At 43.8% G+C, this 19,994-nt stretch overlaps 1 protein-coding gene across 2 annotated transcripts in view; it reads right to left on the reverse strand.

Moving 5' to 3' along the window:
• The window catches only part of IP6K1 (inositol hexakisphosphate kinase 1), a 36,947-nt gene extending 17,326 nt beyond the window's left edge, over nt 1–19,621 (reverse strand). For both annotated transcript variants that reach the window (XM_030956617.1, XM_030956618.1), the window contains exons 1-3: nt 19,511–19,621; nt 19,064–19,118; nt 14,717–14,816 (exon numbers count right to left, since the gene is read on the reverse strand). The gene's annotated coding sequence lies outside the window, so the exon portion shown is untranslated. The remainder of the gene's footprint in view (nt 1–14,716; nt 14,817–19,063; nt 19,119–19,510) is intronic.
• Nucleotides 19,622–19,994: the final 373 nt, after the last annotated feature.

Consider the following 19,994-nt stretch of genomic DNA (forward strand, 5'->3'; position numbering starts at 1 on the left):
CCAAGTCATTAATGAGAATGAACAGCTTTGGGCCAAGTTCTGAAACAAAACTCTCCCAAAAATTGCATAACCACTAACTATCTTGGTGATCTTCCATTCAAGAAACACAAGCCTACGTGATGTGCAGATTCCCACTAATTTGAAGACTGACATTCAAAGAGTGAACAGGGGAGGCAATCTTCAGTTTTGGCAACTCTTCAAACTGCAGCTGAATTTTTATTTGAACATGGAAATACATACAGAAATACTGATAATCAAAATAAGCACTAAGCAATGATGCCATGCTAGCACACTTTAGAAACAACTATGAGAGAAACAGACTGAAGGTTTTCCAAAATTACCAGTTCAAATACTGTTTAAAACAAAAGCAACTGAAAATATCTCCTTTTTTGATGGCTGCCTGGGAACCTACTGGGAAATACCTGGATCTCTGTTTTCAGCTGGTGACAGGTACCTGCATCAGACACACATCATTGTGAGAGGCCTTCTCATAGAAAACCAGGCACAAAAGACTGAATAACCATAAAGATCTGACTTCCAGCATAGGGCAGGAGGCACATTAATGAAATAGCTTCAGGAAACCAGCTTTTTGCAGTTTCTGTTGTGTCTGCTCTAGAAGACAAAAAAATTAGTCTCTAAGCTGTTCAGCAGCCTTTTTTGTAGATGTCACCACATCAATCCATGAAGACATAAAACTGAAAAAATTGCTAATTGGAAAACCTTACCCTTTGTTCCTTAGCATGCATCTCAGGCTATAGTTTCATGACATCTTAAGTAAATCTAAGTCAGCATTCTTCAAACCCATCCTCTCTCCTGAGTCAGCACTGGATCCTGCTCAGAAACCAGCCTGGCAAACAAGCTAACCCAGAAAAAAATAAAAGTTGTTTTCGCCAGTGTGGCTTCCTGAACTGGTTTACTGCCAGTGCCCAACGAAAGTAAAAGGGGACAATCACTGAGCAGGGCAAGGGCAGGCACAAGAGGAGCAGAGCCAATTCCATTCAGCTCCAGCTGCCCTGCAAACACACGCTCAGAGAGCAGTCTCACCCCCTGACTTTAAAGAGACGTGAGTTGTCACTTGCAGCAGAAACATCATTTGACTTTTTCACCTCTCCTGACACCTTCTTTACACCAGCATCAGCAACCCTGCAGACAGCCACATTAAGTACCCAACCTGGTAGGAAAACAAAGCAGCAATATATAAAACAAAACAAAAAGCCTTCAGTTTTCAGTTGGATCAGGTCCCTAATCTGGCCAACAATCTCCCAGCATCAAAACATGGGAGAAAGTAGGAACCAAGGCACAGCAAAACTCCATCTCCAAGGAACTGTAAAGCAGCTCTCTTACTCAACATAGATAAAATATCACAACATAACTACCTAATAGTTATACACAACCACTTTGGCTCAAAAGATTTAAACAGTACATTAAAAAATCTGCAATCTAATTCTTCATGTTTTCATCTTCCACAACACACCATTAATATTTAAAACACCCTATTTCCTCAAAAATAAATCTTTAATTTATTTGATACCAGCATTATTTTCAGAGCAAAAGAGCTGCTAAAATATATAGAGGAGAGTGAGGAAAGCCTGTTGTGAATAAATAGGGCATGACAAACAGCAGCAGCATGCACAAGCAGTACTGGGGAGCAAAGCCAGGGAAAACAGTGACAACAACATTATACAAACAACACCGATTCATGAACAACAAAGAATTCTTAGAAACTGCTGCCTGGGTTACATCCAAGGTTCTCTTTACCTTGGTTAAACTATTAAGAAAGTCACTTCAGAAAGCTGACCACTTCTGCACAACGAAGCTTTTTAGGAAGGAAGAGTTGATCCATCTAAAGGGCTCTGTGCAGGAAACCACTGCAGCAGTTCCTGTGAAGCAATGGAGTTGCAACAACACTGAAGGCGACACGAAGCTGGAAAAAGTCATTTGTCCCCTGCCTCACCATGAAAGGGCTCTTTTGCCAACACAGGTCCAAAAACCTGTGTCTATGTATGTACCCCTCAACTGCTGGGGAGCAGAAGGTCACCCTTGGCCGTGCACAGCAATTCCTCAGTGACAGGGACATCCCTAGGGTCCCCTCAGGAGAATTTCACTAAGGTATGTTTCATGACTTTAGCCTCACACCCATTTCCTCATGATCAACATCTGCTGTAGCAAACTCTCACCACTGGCTTGGAACACCTAACTCCGGACACTGCATTCATCAAATTAGGGAGTCCTGGAAGGCCCAGCTTTGCTTCAGAGATGCAGAAAATTCAGTTTTTAGTTGCCATCTTGCTGCCATGTGGAGGAAAGCACACTTACAGAACAGTCTGGGCCCCTGCCATGCAGAATTCACTCCTCCAAAATTCAGAGATTAAGTTGTGGCTGCTGCTTGAAAAAGCAGCAAGTTTCCATTGTATTTAGACAATCTTGCAAAAAAAGTAGGTCTTTAAAAGAAAATACTAAGTTCATGAGCAAATGCTGTACCTCAGTCCCAACACATCGCTAAAATATCATAAATCACAAGCAAGAAGTTAATAAATTTCTGGCTTCTGACAGGCACTAACATTGAAAGGACTGCACTTTAAACATCAAATACACATACTACAGGGTTTTTAAACATTAAGGAAATTTAGTAAAGCTGTCATTTAGGACTGCACTTAGACATCTGAATTTCTCACAACTCTCCAACACAAGCAAAATACAGGTGCAACAAAATAGGGCAAAGGCAAAACTGTGGTGAAGCTGCAAAGCACTAAGCAGAAGCACATGGCTGTCCCCTTTAGATCAAAGTGCCTCATGGGGAACAGACCACTATCTCTATACAGTGAGACTTCATAACCCTGTCACGCAAGATTATCAACCCATATACACACAGCTGTCTTTTGGCAGGTAGGCAAACCTGAGGCAGTGGGAGTTTTACTGGGGTCAAGATTCTTGCAGGATTCATCTAGATCTATTTTCTGCTGCTGTGAGATGAAATATGAAAATGGGAGAGGAATTGATCATAGAGGCAACAGAGCTTTGCACAGGGAATGTTTCTCATCCCGCAAAAGGTGACCTTCCAAAGCCTCTGATTCTCCTCTGCTTTAAGAGGATTATGAATCCTACCCTTGGGAGACTTCTGCTCAGCTACCAGCCCACTGCTATTACACATTAACACTATGTCTTGTGTCCTCGTTTCTACCAGTAGAGAGATATTAGAAAAATTTATAAGATGTCTGCTCAAAGACCAGACTTCTAATGGAACCTCTAATATAAGCAGGGAAAGCCACAGCCAGTGATGTTTGGAGGGAACTCTTCTTTGTGCTGTCACACACCCAGCTGCAGATCTGCTTAGTGCTTCCCTGCTCAAATCCCAATTCAGCTTATCTGCACACGCAGGCTGCTGACTACCCTGGAAGCAGACACTTCATCAAGGAAAGACTGAAAAGCAGAGATCACCATATGCTAAAAAATGAGGGCAAGTGTGGTGAATGCAGTTCACAGCTCCTCCGCCCGGGTACCGAAGCAGAGGCTCAGCAGGCACCAAGCCCAGGTGGGCTGTCAGGAAGTGAGAGAAGCAATGCCCTGCAAGAACACGCTGGCACCTCAGAGGGAGAGCCAAGGAGCAGAATGCAGCACATTCAGTTACATAAATCCTTCTTTTTCCACAGACATCAGACACCAAGAATTTGAGGACAACTTTCCCCCTGTTCTTTTGGGGTCTTTTTCACCTTCCAACGAGACACCATTTAGACACTTCTGAATGGAGTCTACAAAGCAAATCCTGAGTCTTCCCTAGACAACATAACCAGGAATTATTCCTCTTGCCACTTAACAGAGCACAGATGTAAAGCAATCCATGCTGCTACAGAGGTGACCATATACATTTTTTATTCATAAGATAATTAAAGTTAAAATGCATTATGAATTCCACAATGAGAAAAAAAAGTGGGGCTAGACATGAAGGGAAACCTCAACAGGAAGGAACACACTTCCAGCATCTCTGTGAATGGAGATTTCGGATGAGATTAGACACACATACAAGCTAAATCTAATGGTCACAGTTCCCATTTGGGACAAATGGCAAAGTGTTCTCAGAAGGAAAAAAAAGTACAGGCTAACACCACAGATCTCAGATGCATCTGTAAGAACACTCCATGGTTTAGGCTGTCTCAGACTACACAATGCAATAGCAAAGTGCAGCCAAGGGTTAAAGAGTTTTAACCAGTAACTGTACTGAGAAGCTAAAGGGTTAACAGACACACAAAAGCCACAAGGAGCTGAACCCATGAAGAATAACTACAAAAGCCATAAACGCAGAGGAGCTAAAATTACATTCCTTAGGCAGTTCTGATAAAATAAGGATGATCTATAGCTTTCCAAGAGACCACTAACTGAAAGACAAACGTAAGCAGCTTGTGGTGAGCTGGGATTTTTAACACTGTTCTCAAGTTTTAAATTATGATGCTTTTAAAACAGAAAAACCAGGCTTGATTAGAAAGTCAGTTGCTGCAGATAATTGATCCCCACAGAAAAATACACAACTAGGACAAAAAAATGAACTCCTAATTGCTATTTTTGATTCTGCAGTGGCAAAAAACCTCAAGACCAGCGTTACGTAAGACCATTAACCTCTTTGCTCATAACTGGCACCTTAATTTAGCACACTACCACACTAGAAAGCTTAAACTGAATTCTTAATTCCAATGCATACCACTGGCTGCAGCAAGGCAGTAATAGCAGTATTGGAAAGGGGAAAAAAACCCAAATCAAACACCACACACTGACTTTTGCAATTACAGTTCCTTGGGCATAAATATATATACCTGAGCCTGACCAGATCTAATGATAGTATTATTTTCAGACTGGTAATCCTGAAAAGAATATCAGATGCTCCACAGTATCTTAAGAACACTGAAGAGAATTTGAAGTACACATTAGGTAAGGAAAACCTCCAGATCACCTTTTATAACAGCAAGTTTGTCAAACCCAAAGAAGCTGCAACCAATTGAAAACAAAATTCCTTTAGACTGATTGTTTTTCTTCTTCTCAAACTAACCTCACAGCATTCCAAACACATCCTCCCTAGGTATGACTGAAATCCCCAAAACTACCACATATTTTATTTAACTACAGTTCAGTGGCAATCACAAACACACATGACTGAATGAAAAACAAAACTAGGTAATCTTGAAGAACATTCATGTGAACCTCCCCACTTCTTCCCAAGAAAAGACAGATTAATCTTCTACACTGATAATGAGCCAGACTGATGAATTTCAACCAGACAGCCTCTTAAATACTGTCTTCCATCCACTCTTATCACATTGTGGCAAAGGATGACATTCAGGAGGAAAAAAAAGAGTGATTAAGAGCCTACTTTCAGAAGCTAATGTCCTGTGGAAAGAGCTCTATGAATCACTCCTTCATCTGCCTCCGACTCCATTTACTCTTCAGAATTCCCTGCTGTGCTTGAATTCATACTCCACCCATCCAGTCTGTAATGTCCCAACTGCACACAAGAATACTGTAAAACACCCAGTAAACTTAAAAGCTAAATGGCCCCTAGTGCTCTTCCTCATCCACAAATCCGATTATTTTATCACAGAGGACAAGGAGGTGCATCAGACACAATTTAGACTCAGTAAATCCATACTAACTGTTCCCAGTCACATTCCTGCACATGTTTCACACAGGAAAGGTGTACCAAAGTACCTGAGCCATGACTGTCCCCAGGAGTCAAGTGAGATTGGCCACCCTGGATTATCCTTTGGGCCTAGTTTGAAAGTAAGTGATCAGAGATGTGCCAGCACCTCTGTGACTTTTCCAAGGCTGGCACTACAGCACCATCAGGTCCTGTGGGCTCCCATGGCTCCAGCTCTCTCAAGTAATCCCCCACTCTGTCTCCATGTGCTTCTGACTGCTGGTTCCTCTTTCAACTTTGTCTCTAGACTCAAGAGCCAGGAGACCTTGCAACTGAAGACCCACTCAGGCAAAAAAAAACCCACTAAATACCTCAAGGAAGTCTGTGCATCACTCATCCAGCCCCCTCATTTGGCAGAGTCTTTATTTACCCTTTCACTGCCAGTGTAGAGGTAGAAGTTATGTCAAAATGATCAGGAATGTTGCAAAAAGCACTTCCTGGGAGAAAGTAGCTGCTTCCCCCATTCAAAGACAGAAATGCAGACTAACACAGCCAAGTTTGTTCTGTCTGTATTCCAGGCTGTCAAAGAAATCCCAGGTCACTTTGCAGACATAAACCAAACTTGCTGCAGTTGCATGACCCCATTTCTAAAACATTTGGCAAAACAGCCTCCTTCTCACTCTTGGCCAGGCTGTATTTAGCAAATGGAAGTTAGATCTGTAAAGTGCAAACCTAGACTCCCCTGAAAATCCTAAAGAAAGCTGCACAGAGAAGCTTCTTTCCAGCTTTAATTATGAATAAAAATCTAGATGACAGAATAAGGGAAGAAGGAACTAAGATTTTCACACGCTTAGATGCCAACTGTCCAGATTGCTCTGGGTATAGAAATAGAGATGTTTTATGATGACTCCATTCTCTCATGGCTTTACCACACATACCATTTCAGTGTATCAGATGAGAGGGAAGTGCAGGAGAGAACTCTCAGCTGTTCCAATGCTCCCCAAGGGAAAGGAGAGGCAAGGCAGGGAAGGCTTGCAGCGCAGGTCCCTGCTGCAGGCTCCTGGCACTGAGCAGGGGTCTCATGGTGCCACGCTCCCGCTGCCAGGGCGGCAGGAGTGCCTGCTGGGCCTGAAAGCCAGCACGGAAGTGTCACCAAACCAAACAAAAGTACTTTTTATCAAACTCCACAACTCGCAAGTCTCCCCTGCCCCCTTCTGGGAACAACATGGATTTGAAAACTTCAGTATCTTCTTCCAACGATAAAACTGTTTACTTGGGCAAACAACAACAACAGCAACAACAACAAAAAACAAAACAGAAAGAGCTTTTGCCTCAAGCACGAGTCCCTTCAGCAAAGATGTGGATGTTATTAAATGCATCTCCTGCAGCACCAGAGGCAGACTCAAACTGGATTTTCCTCACCCATACACTGAAGCCGCTGTCAGGAACTCCTGCCTGCCAGAAAATGGCCGGACAACTCACTACAGCTCAACTCTTATGACTGAGCTGATTCACTCCCCAGGTCACGATGCAGATGCGCAATGCAGGCTCCCTGTCCTCTACCCCAATAACTCAGCACCTTAATTCCCCAAAATAAAAAAATAAAAGAAGAAAGCATAGAAAAAATAGCAACCGCAGCAAAACTTGCATGATACACATTAACTGCTCAAAAACCTTCTCCACAAGTTATAGAAACCACATTCAATTAAGCTGCTGACTGTGACCTGACTTAAGCAAAAATCCCTTTGCAGTGACTTATTTATGTTGAGACTTTAAATGCTAAAGACAAACAAGCTTCATTAGGGCCAGAGGCAAAAAGTTCTCCCACCTGCCTCTTCCTACCACTAACAAGAAAAACATCACTCTGCTGTTTATATGTGCAGTTTTCCATTTCACAATGCTTAAGAGAAAAGTTGCTCTTTCCTCTTTAACTTCAGAGTACAGTCCTGCAATACTCTGCTACTCAGAAAACTTACATAGATATTCAAACACTTATCCTTTGTCTTTGCTTTGCACATAGACTACAGAGGAAAGCTATGCCAAGACCCCACATCCCATTCCCACCTGGGACAAAGAGAAGGGAATTTTCAAAGCATGGCTACTGGTAAACAGCCATTTAGGATCTGTGAAGGGAAATGTTTCTCATCTTCAAGAGACTGACCCCACAGTCAAGATCCAGACACTCCATCCAAAGAGCACATTGTGAACAACAACACGTCCTGTGCAAAGGGAGGGGAGAGCAAACTCAGCTGCTAAGGAGCAGAAGCTGGCTCCAGTACTCAGGAAGCAGCACAAATGTTTTGTTTCCTTAGGAATTAGGAAAACATATAGATTTAAACCCATCAAGTCTAAGAGTTATGCATCAAAACCAAACACAGACTTGCCATGAAGAACCACCACAAGCCAGCTAATCTCACCCTTAGGGCCTCTGTAAACCAGCGTTTGATTTGGTTCACTTCAAGCTCACTGTAAAGCAGCTTTACAATTCCTATCATACACTGTGGGCTGTGACACCACTCTGATCCATCTCCTCCTCAGATCTATACATTGCCCTTTTTCTGAGCTGCCTGAGAATTAATTATATGGAAATGAATAGTGTTAGATAAGGGCATTCCAAGCAACTGCCTCTCTTAAAGGAGCTGGGGACTGCAAGATCTCTGCCTTCAGGAAATCTGTGGCAATGCCCATTCAGTGTTGTTAGAGAATGAGTTTAAGACCCAAACAAGCAAATACTCATCTTCTCAATTCTGTGGCCAGAAACAAACATCTGCTCAGCCATGGCGTGGGCTGTACGTCTGCCTCTTGTCACCACCAGATCACATCAGAGCAGCATCCTGACTGAGGATGTCCTGCCAAAATTGTAGGGGATGCACAAACAGCAGCTCTGAACAAAGATTAGCAGTCTGACTTTTAATGTGTTGTCTGCATAAGCTCCACCTATCCCTCCATGGAATGCAAGGCACTGACAGCTTCACAGCCTCATGTGGGCTGGAATTTCAGTACCCAAGAGGACTTTAATCTCACATATGCAGACAGAGATACACCAGGGCATTTTGGCAGTTACAACAGCATTTGAGATGACTGGAGGGGCACACACATCAGAATTTTCTCTAACTGTGAAGATAAAGCTAAACAAACATTTTGCCTCAGCTACACTTGTCTTTTTCTACACAGGGAAGCAGAAAACACATTTGGCAGGTCCTTAATGGCATCCTGCAGTTTTATCAGACAGCACAGCTTCTGTCTGAACACTGGTAAAATACTCAAAGCCATGAGAAACGCAGCAATTCTTCCATCTCTCTGCTGAAGCTTGACAGGGCAGCAAAGCACTCAGCTGATTTGGTTAACAGATTCTTTAGATATCTTTTAGATAACCATAATCTACCTGAGCTTACCCAAATGGAAAGGAAAGTACCAGGAACAGGCTACTGGTTTTGATACTTCCACTGAATGTTTCCATGATCTTGGTAAAACCATTCAGTTGTGGTGTACTTCAGCCAGCAGCAAAACAGCTTCTCAGAAAGGAACAATTTACTTGACTATCTTGCTACTTTTAAACCACTCTTTAAAGTCAGAAGTCTGGCAATCATTTCACTTTGCATGATCCCCTTGCACTTCATTTCAACTTAAGTCTTGCCTATTAATTAAAATTCTCAAAATCTAAATAATTTGTGTCCCACAACAACTGAATTGGTTTTGTTAATACGGACTCAAATTAGGGCATCTCTTTTGAATGGATTTGGTGCTGCTTGGCCAAAAATCCAAATCCTTGAGCAACTTTTCTGTTTATATGGCAGAAACAGAAAGACAATCTAGGAGCACATCAGTCCAACAGAAAGACTTAGGGGAATAAAAGCAAGACTATCCAAACAAACTCACTTCACCCTGGTAAACAAATTCTTGTGCCAAAAGCACAAGGAGCAGTTGTTATCTAGTGGTTTGTTCTGCTACTGTAATTCTGAGACATTGATACGAAACAAAATTTGGGGCTTTCTTAAATATCTGAAAAGGCTCAGAGAAATGCAAGGCAGTCAGTTATACAGTACTCCAGATTATACCAATGCTCAGGACACCACTTAATTTACAGTATGAGAAAATGGAGCTGCAGATTGCCCTGTAATTCCAAGTGGACACCCATGCTACAATAAATACACCAAGGTTTGTATGGATAGGTAAAATTTTCTATGCCCAACTGAGAGATGCCCTCCTCTCTCACTGTAACCCCTTCTAACTTCACACTGCCAATGAAAAAATTAATTCAGCTGGAAAAGGCATATTTTGGGCCCCCACTTTTTTAGCTAATTTTTTTTCTTTGAAAAAAGTGCTACTCACAATGACTAAGAAAGTATTCCTCGCTCTTTACCTTCTCAACACCTCCAGCAAAACAAGCTTTACCTTAGAAGGGTCATTTTATCACTATCAGTGCCTCTACATTAAGGGATTCCACTGGCAGAGCTTCACTAGGTAAGGATGAACTTGCTGATTAATGCAGCTGTCCCAAGCAGGTGTGGCAGAAACAACATTATAAGCACATCCATAGGGAGTTACAGCCACATAATCACGTTGCAAATCCATGCCCCCTACTTGATACCAGTTTAATTTCCCTAAGCAGGTGACGCTTGAGGGTCACAGGCAAGAAAACATGAGCTGCAACTTCTCAACTGAACACTTCACTGTGATTTTTTCTCCACAAGGAAGTACCAAAGGAAGGTACATTCTCACATACAGTATATTCTCTTGTACTGTCAACCTACTAAAAAAAAAAAAATAAAAACACTGAAAAGGAAAGAGAAAAAACTGAGCTCTGCATTAGGGGGGAAAAAATCTCAGTACAAGTGCTACAAGAAAGTAAATAATGCCATGGAAATTTCAAGGATAAAGGGCAACATTTCATTTTTGAGGTTTGGAATGGGAAATAATGAGCAAATATACTTTAGACAAAGACAGCACACTAAATCTGGTACTTAATTTAAGTCGAATATATGACACAGTATCTGATGTGACTGAAAGCTAAGGAAGTCATTTCATTTGAAACCAGATAAAACTCTAAACTCAATTTCATACAAGGATACTCTCATCCCTTCAATATGGCAGAACACACATGGCACACAACCCAGGGTCATGGAAGGGATTTTGATCTGGGCCTGATGTTATCCTGTAACTCTCCCGAGGATCAGCATAATCTGCAAGGCTTTCAATCACTCATACTGAAAATCTTAAAGCTGTTAAAATACCTTGGAGTTGTTTTGTGGCCTGCAGCATGTTCTGGAAGGTAAAGGACAAAGAATTAACAAGAGGCTGAGCCAGCTGAGTGGAAATGAAAGGCAATCTGAACCTGAGGCTGTCTCCTCAGGAGACACATGCATCAGTCGGACAATCACAACTTCAACCTTGGCAAGGTGCTATATTTTTTGCAGGACAAAACCTGGCACTTAAAAATGTCTGCAAGATTATTTTACCCAATCAGGAGCCAGTACAACCATCCTTTGGTACCACCTTCTAGCAAATCTCACACCTCCAAGGTATCCAATGCAACTTGGCTTTGCAAAAGGAAATATCCAAGAAGGGAGCTCAGAACACAGTTCACTCCACTGTGCGTATTTCTCAAGCACCTTCCAAAGGGACCTTTAATATTCCAAATCTTCATTATTACTCTCCTATACACTAACCTGGGCAGCAGGCCCCTTGAAATGCTTTCCCACACCAACCAGCTCTGTTTGAGGGTTTGAAACAAGGAACTTCTCCTCTTCATTTGAAGTGAAGAATCAGACAAAGCCTATATTTAACTTCCTGTTCACTGAAGCAGTCGTAAACAAGTCCCTGTAAACACTCTACAGGTCACCAATTCCCAACATCTTATCTAAATGTTAAGCTGCTGAAGTGGATCTCAAAGCTCCTTCCAACAGGCTTTCTAGTGTGCCACTTATAACAACAGAGGCCACTGGTTATGTAAGAGATGTAAAGCCAAAGCAAAAAGAAAGTATGTTAAACTGGTTTGGAGATGATTAGATGCAGCACCTGCATATACATCAAAAAATCTTCTGCCCCATACACTAAAAAAGCACAGCACAATCACCTGTAAGTCACACAAATTGTGGCAAATTTGTTTTTAACAGCAAAACCTCTCTCAAGTGTACTACAGCTACCTTGGTTTTTCACACTAATTTCTTCTAAAGACACTGCTAGGCCATGCTGCAGGTTGGTTTGGTTTTTTTCCTACAAAATAACAGCCTGCTACATCAGATGTATTCTCACAGCCACAATACATCATAGGCTGTGTATAGCTAGGGAAAGCCAATTTCCCTTTCATTTTCTCTTCCAGATCAATACAGTGTGATAACACGTGCCAAAAGCATATCATCTCGGGCTGAAAAACACAATAACAAGCAGAATGGGTGGAAAACAACACAGAGTTCTCTTCCTTGAGAATCATAAAAAAACTGCAAATGACAGGAAACCTGAAACAAAGTGTTTTGCACTCATACAAGAGTGAACCTGGCAAGCTCACTACCATGGGACACTGATCTTTGGCAGAATTCTTAAAAAGTTTTGAATTTTCTTCTGGTTTTCATGTGACAATGGGATGAACTCCAAAAAACATAAAGTCTCAAACACTTAGCCATCTAACCTGTGATCTTTAATTGCCAGGTTTTAGGAAGGTATTTTAACTGCAGTGAATAAAAACCTTGGTTCACATTTGGCTGGCGAATGATACAATACCATTAACTATTTTAACTAAGAATATTTGAGTCAAACTGCATTCACAAATCAGAACTAATTTTTAAGACAACTGGTTTTTGTCATTAGGTGAACCAAATTGTCAATAGGTTCAGTTTTCTAAGCTGCTGAAATTCACTGGAAGTGTCAGTGCTAAGCATGCTACAAAACTAACACACAGATCACAGGAATGGAAATTTCTGTGATTATACTTAACTAAAGCTAATAATAATTAAGGAGAAAAACAGAAACCCCCCAGGTGTTGTTATTACACAAAAAAAAACCTCCAGTGTGCAGTGCACCTGAAAAGTGAAAACTATTCAACTCTGCATGATGCACAACAGTGATACCTATTCAGTCTGACTAAAATAGAGTTAGAGGTTTTTCCTCAGCTCTCTAAAAATAAAAGGTACATAAAGCATGCTTGATAATGCTTACTGGTTCACATTTAGTTTACTGTCAAATTTTAATAAGTGTATTCAGGTCAACACTTGTGGTAAGAACTGTGAAGTATTAAGACCTCAATTACATAAAGAAGATTTATGCCCAAGTAAAGGAAATGCCACTTGCAGAGCATAAGAAAACACATTTACAGTATCTGCTCCTAATGGAAAATAAAGTAAACCACTCCATTATTTGCAAAAGTAAAGGGATCCATAAACATTTTATACAGTCTAACACTTAATCTAAGTAAAATCCACATCTTTGAGACAAACATGATGTGGATTTTATTACAGGAAGCATGGGAGTGTTTAAGAAACTATCTAAAAAAAACCTGCAAATGTATTGTTTCAACACAAATTGAGCTTCAGACTGCTTCAACAATTCTTCTGGGACAGACTCAAAAGACTCAAGTTAAAAGTTCCTTTTATTTCTATATTTGTGGTATGAGAGTCAAGCCCAGCGAATTCAACAGGTCTATTCCTCAGATGTGTCACAGCTTTACACAAAGGCCACAGCTTGGAAAAGTGCAATAAACCTTTCAGCAAGCAGCAGTGCTGTGAGGGTCTTCCAGAGCTCCAAGACTTTACCATATTTTTAACCAACAAACCAATGCAAGAGCAGCAGATCTCATCTTCTGCAAGAGCTCCAGCAATTTCATGGCAGTTACTCGATGGTTTCATTCAGACACTGAGTAAGACATGGGACTATGCAGCCCCCAGGCTTCTCTCCCAAATCCTTCCTGCTTTAAATAACTCACTGACATCTGCACTCGGTGGTGCACTGATTTTGGTGCTCAAAGCTGCTTATCACCTATAGTTAGCTGTAATGAGATCATGACTGCTCCCCACACGTGCTTAAGCTGCTCAGACAGTACTGTCAAAGGACATTGAACAAACAGCCAGCCCTATCTTCTTGTGCCCTTTTTAAGATTTCTGAACCCACTTCTGGAAATGCTTGACAATACTTTGATACCAACAATGGAATAACATTAATTGGAATTAAAGATCGCATGATATTTTGCATTAACGCACTCTGGAATTTAAAAATTGGGGAAAATGCAGCTCAGCATAGAACCATGGTGGGGGGGAGAAAAAGAGAAATGTCAGAACAGAATATATAAGCTATACAGCAGTTTAGCTTTCGATCAGCACTCAAGTGAGCAGTGACAGACACAGGAGCATGCCCTGAAGAAAAGGCACCACATGTCTCCTCTGCCTACCCCAGGAAGGTACGTGTGGAGCTCAGCTTCTCTGGTCATCACCTCTTGCATTCAAAGTAAGAAAGACCATCACCCATCAGGTCAGGGGCTTCCCCACCAGGAAACTGAACTGTGTGACAACCTCTACTTAAACACACCATACCTAAAGAAAACAAGGTCACTTGAGTCTGTTTATACCACAGATATACTGAGTCATATCTTTGTTGATAAAGAGTTGGGGGAAAACAAATATGATTTACTTTCTTCCAAATGCAGGACAGCACAAAGTGAACTCTGTGAAACTGAAAGACTATCAGATCAGCCTTATCAACTTTCAGCAAACTAACCTCTGAAGAGAAAGAAAAAAGCACACAATGATAAGAATTCTGAAATCATCATAAGGTGATTCAGCTGCAAATCAGCCACCTGAATGGCCAGAATTACCAGAACATGAGTGAGCCTCCAATTCTCGGAATTTTAGTTCTTATTACAATGAACTGATACCAATTTGGTCAATAAACAGGAATAAATTTTTCACTCTGTGCTACTGCACTTACCTGGGTGTTCCTGTAGTATCCTTCAAAAATAAGAGCAAAACTCCCACAAACTGTATTTACATACCCTTACTTGAAGGGTAAAATTCCAAAGGGAGAGGTAAAAAGAAAGCAGTTGATTTCTCTTTGCATCTCTAAGATGGCTGCATATGTATTCTGAATAAAACAGAAAAAAGTTACCTTGGAGATGTCACCCAAGCTCCTTTGGCTGAGCAGTCACTGGAATATGGAGCCAACTTCTCACAATCAAGAGGGAGCAGGACCCCAGAAGCAAGTCAGCCTGTGAAATGATGTATGGAAACGAGTTAGCAAGTCCTAAATTAGATTTTATTTAGAACTTTACTTGCTTGTCAATTCAGAATGTTTGAGAGCATGCCTTCCCTAGAGATTGGGACTGGAATTCACAAGTTCCTTTCAGGAAACAAATGCTCTCACTCATTCCTGTGGGCTCTGGCAGATGCTCTTTACCAAAGCCACCAGTTGGGCTGAGGGGACACACTGTCCCCAGTTGCCTCAGACACCCTTAGCTGAAAATTCCCAACCAGGGTGGAACAGAGCAGGATCCATGACTGTTCCTCACCAGGCAGGGATGGGCACCAAGGAAGAAAGGCTGGAGCAGAGTATATTAAACCCCAGCAGCTGAACAGGCCTGGCTGTAGGCCCCAACACAGGGAGGTAGCGTTTGGCAAAGCAGCAGGACAGCTGGTGAAGGAGATAACCTTTCTAACTACAAAAGCTAAATCAGAGACAGCTCATCTACTGCAGCTCCCAAGCACGTGCAGTGACGTCCTGCCAGGACAGTCACATCCACATCATAACCTCTTTCACTGCTTTTATCAGATTTGGTTGATGGATCGCCTACTAATATAATTATGGCAGCTATGTCCATGTGATTTTTAACAAAACAACTGCGCCCATTTTAACTACTGTGGGCACATTATACAGCTAGAGAGACACCCTGCAATAGCAAAGCTTATTCCTTTACTCACAAAGAAGGGGTTCAAACATTAATGACAACACATACTGATGGGGTGATGCGAAATAAATGCAAGCTTAAGCCTGTCTTTTACACACAGTTAATGCCACTCAAAATGCACACTGAGGAGCCTGTGGAAATGAATGAAGGCAAAGCACCTGCACCTCAGTACTATCTGCAGAATGGTTCACACCAGCATGGACTACACAGGAAGCACAGGCAGCCCAACACACTGATTAAGAGAATTGCATCTATTAGGAAGTACATCTACCCGAAGAGCACACTGGGAACGCCAAAAATAACAGCTGCTGCCACATCAGAACAGCACAACACCGCGCACAGGCGGTGCTGCAAAACAGAAACCAAGCAGCCACGCACACACACTTCCTCTTCCTCCCCCCACCACCCCTACGACAGCAGCAACAAACCTGATATTAAACACTGGCCAGCATCCTGCTCTGCATTCCTGTCACATCAGGAATAGAAATGAGGGAGACTGCTAGCTGCTCCTCCATATAGCTGAAGGGCTCCTTCAGTTTACAGCACGTAACACAAACACTCAACATGACTCTTGCAGAGAGCTCTGTCGCGTTTTCTGTTCTTCTGCTCCTTTTCTCGAGCTCGCTAGGGACCCTCTGTACTTACTAGACTTGTTTTTGATACATTCCCTCTCAAAGACTGAGAGGTCAGAAATAAAAGCAGTTGTTCCTAGACATGTCACACTATATAAACAAGCAAGCAGAGAGCCACACACAAACTCTGCAAGTCAAGTTCAATGCTAAACCCTGCCCAGCACCAATGTGATACTGTCAAATGCAAGAGCAAACAAATCAGGCTGCAGCTTTTTGTCAATACTAACTTCTGAGACTACAAATCCCAGCATTAACACTCCACTGAGATGCTCACATCTCCAACACGTTATGAACTAATCCCTGATGGACAGATTGGGGGAATCTGACAGTGGGTGAAGTGCCTGGGTTACACTGCAATAATCAAGGCCACTGTCAGATTTTCCATGGCTTCAGTATTTGCATTTCAACCACAGATGAAAGAAACACACCTCCTCTAAAGCATGGGTTCTGGATATCCAATTGAAACTTAGCACCTCCATTTCTTATCCTAGTGGAAGGCACAGTGAGTGCCATCCCATACCCAGCGTGCCAGTCAGAATCCACCAGATCCACAAAAACCTTCAGGCACGGAGAAACTAACTAAACACTGACATCTGAAAAGTGATCAAACCTTTTCACAAACATTTGGTGATCCACTGGACCAAAGAGACTGTGCTCTGTAAGCAGATGGTCAACAAACAGCCCCAAGCTTGTACAGGGCTCCTCATCTCACACCAGCCAAGCTCAACAAGGTCACATTTCAGAGTTTCATCATTTTACCCAAAAGGAATAAGCCCTGTATTTGTGGGAGAAAAGGAAAGAAACAAACCAGGCAGCTCAGATGGGATGAGCAGAGCATACAACTGTCTGATAAAGAAGAAATCACAACAGTTGTTTAAAAGGCCAATTAGCTGATTAAGGGCACAGGTACAACTCCAGCCTGGGCACTTTTTTGACCTCTGAGCGCTTGCTACTCTAACCTTGACTTTTCACTATGTGCAATGCAAGGCAGAAAAACTTCCAAGTCAGTTGACTTGCACAGTCTGCCAAGAGAGGGGATCTCAAAGCACATCTAACTTTTCCTTGTAAAATATTTTTATAAGAAGGACATGTCCAGTGCTGCCCACCTGATGATCAGGCACACAATGATTCAAAGAAGTAGAAGAGAAGCGTGGGCACTACTGTTTCATATAATTTTTGAGTATATGTAAAAATGCGATTTAAAATTATATGCAAGAAAATATATAATGTAAACATACATTATTGGACTCTTACACAGTCACACTGCAGACTACCCTGAACTCAGATAAGACCCCATTCCAGCACCAGCCCCATCTCCCTTGCACCTGCAAAATCATTTATGCACTCACAAAGCTGGGTAGAAAAACAGTTTGTCTTGAGCTTGATCAGTCTGTAAATCAGGGAACTCTGATTCTCACCTGCACAGGCATAAGCAACAAGGCAAGAACCTCCCATGGGTTGCAGTCTATACTTACACGAGCTGAAGTACCTGTGAAACCACATATGGAACGTGAAAGTGGTGATCAGAAGCAGATCTTAAAAACTGTCCCCTTTCTTATCTCAACAGATATTCGTGCTCATTTGCTCTTCTTCTATGCAAGAAACATGCAAAACTGCCACAAAGTGCCTCATGAAAAACCAGAGGGTGCAGGAGAGTGTCCCACCAGCATATCCTACTCTTTCCATCAAGGATTCCTACACTAATAACCTTGTATACATCAACTTCCCCTCCAGGAGCTTCCCCTGTTCTCCCAACAGTCCTTACTAGACAGGAAGCAAAGGCAAGGCCATGAAAAAGGACATTTCACATCAGCCTCACAGGCTCTAACCATAGGTTGTTCATCCATTCACCTGGAAATGGTTGTGCTGAAAAAGCTGAGAGGGTATGAAACACCCTCCAAGAAAGGAAAAGAAAAAATAGCATTAGGACAATTCCATACATTGACCAAACAAGGATTTGATGCAGTTGAAAAAGCAACACAATGTTATCTTGCTTTATAGAGCTCACAACTAAATCTTTTCATAACCTACCACTTTCCTTCCAGCTCCAAAACAAAGCACTTACCTTAGGTCAGAGCTAAACTAACCCAGAAAAATACTTCACAATCAAAATAATAAGAAATTGTTACATGGGACTAGGAGAGACCTATTTAGGATTACAGTGACAACATGCAACAACTGATACACCTAATTCTAAAACACTTTGAAGCCCCCAACAGAATTTCTATAAAAAGGAAATCAGAATCTTAATGCAGTGATAAAGAACAAGAAGAATACCATTATTTTTCTCCATCAAAAGCCTGACCAAACACACAAGGGTTAGCATATCAGCTGCAGGTGACAGTTCACTACAATGAGACTTTCACAACACACTACTGCATACTATTTTGTGAGACAAGCTACTAACCATGTTTACACAGCCCTAAGGATCACAGAAACATTCCACTAAAAATGAACAGAGACCCAAGCCCCCACCATTCCTGCACCATTCAGTGTTTCATTAGCAAAGGCCAATTATTGGAATCCAGCTCTGGAAGCTCTGAACACCGAGTTAAGCCAGGTGAACCTGAAGGGAGGAAAAGCAGATGGAGCAAAAAAAGAGCAAGACAGATTGAAATGACAAAAGCAGCACATACTAAAGCATATTGCTCGGGAGGGCAAAAAAAAAAGGAGCTGATGCTGAGCTTAAAAATGAAGTAATATGGACCCAGTACGACCTACCCTAATTCATAATTCAACACCCCCCTAGGAAACCCGGGGAAGGCTGGTCCCGGTCCAGGTCTGCAGACCCGGGAGCCCCGGGGGACTGCCAGGCACTCCGGGTGTCCCCACCGGGGCAGCCAGCGCTCCGGGGCCGCCCACACCCCTCCCGTGCCGGGGGCAGCACGGACGGGCCCCCAGCCCCACCGGCCTGCTCACCATGTTGGTTTCATGTTACCGCCGCGGCTTCCGAGCTCCTTCCTGCGCGCAGCTCCTGTGGAAGGGAAGGAAGGGCACAAAGGGAGGGGACGCTCGCTCTGCCCGCTGGGCACGGCCCTGCCCCGGCACCGCGCTGCCCAGCCCGGGGAACCCCGCCCCGGCCGTGCCCCAGGCGGGCCCCGCAGGGGAGAGCGCCCGGCTCTCACCCACGCACACACGGGGACGAACCGGGCTCTCCCCAGCCCCTCCTCACGGGACCCCGCACGGACCCCTCCACTCCAGGCCCATCCCGGTGCTCGCTGCCCCCTCGCCCCGGCTGCTCACGGGGGCGTGCCTGTGTGCCCCCTCTCCCTTCATGGGGCCGCACCCGGGTCTCCCCTCAGGGCAGCGCGCTCGGCTCAGCCCCCCGACCGGCAGCCTGGCCAGTCCCCGCCCGCCGCGGCTCACCGGGGCCGGCGCTGCCTGCCCGGCCGGGACACCGGAACGCGGAGCCCCAGCGCCGCCGCTCCCCGCCGCCCGAATCAACAACAAGATGGCGGCGCCCGGGCGGGCGGGGCCCGGCGCTGGCCGTCATAGCAACGGCGCCGTCCAAAGCCCGCCCCCTCGCCCTGTGCGCCAGTCCGCACCCGCGTCCCGCCCCACGGGGGCCCTCTCGGGACGCTGATAGGTCAAGCTCCGCGTCACTCAAGCGCAGAGCCGCCCCGCTCTTTCCCGAGAGCGGACGGCAGGGCACGTTAGGCACACGTGACGCCCGCCAGAGCCCCGCCCCCTCCCGGGAAGCGCCGTCTGATTGGCTGTCTGCGGGGAAGGGGGGGCGCTCGGCCAATGGGCGCGGCCCGCGCGGGTCGGGCGCGTCCCCCCGGGGCGCGGCTCCGCGCTCCGAACGGCGCTCCCCGGGCAGAGCCCCCGCCCGGCCGGTGTGCACCCCATG

This window comes from Camarhynchus parvulus, chromosome 12 (assembly GCF_901933205.1).
Source record: "Camarhynchus parvulus chromosome 12, STF_HiC, whole genome shotgun sequence".
NCBI lineage: Eukaryota > Metazoa > Chordata > Aves > Passeriformes > Thraupidae > Camarhynchus > Camarhynchus parvulus.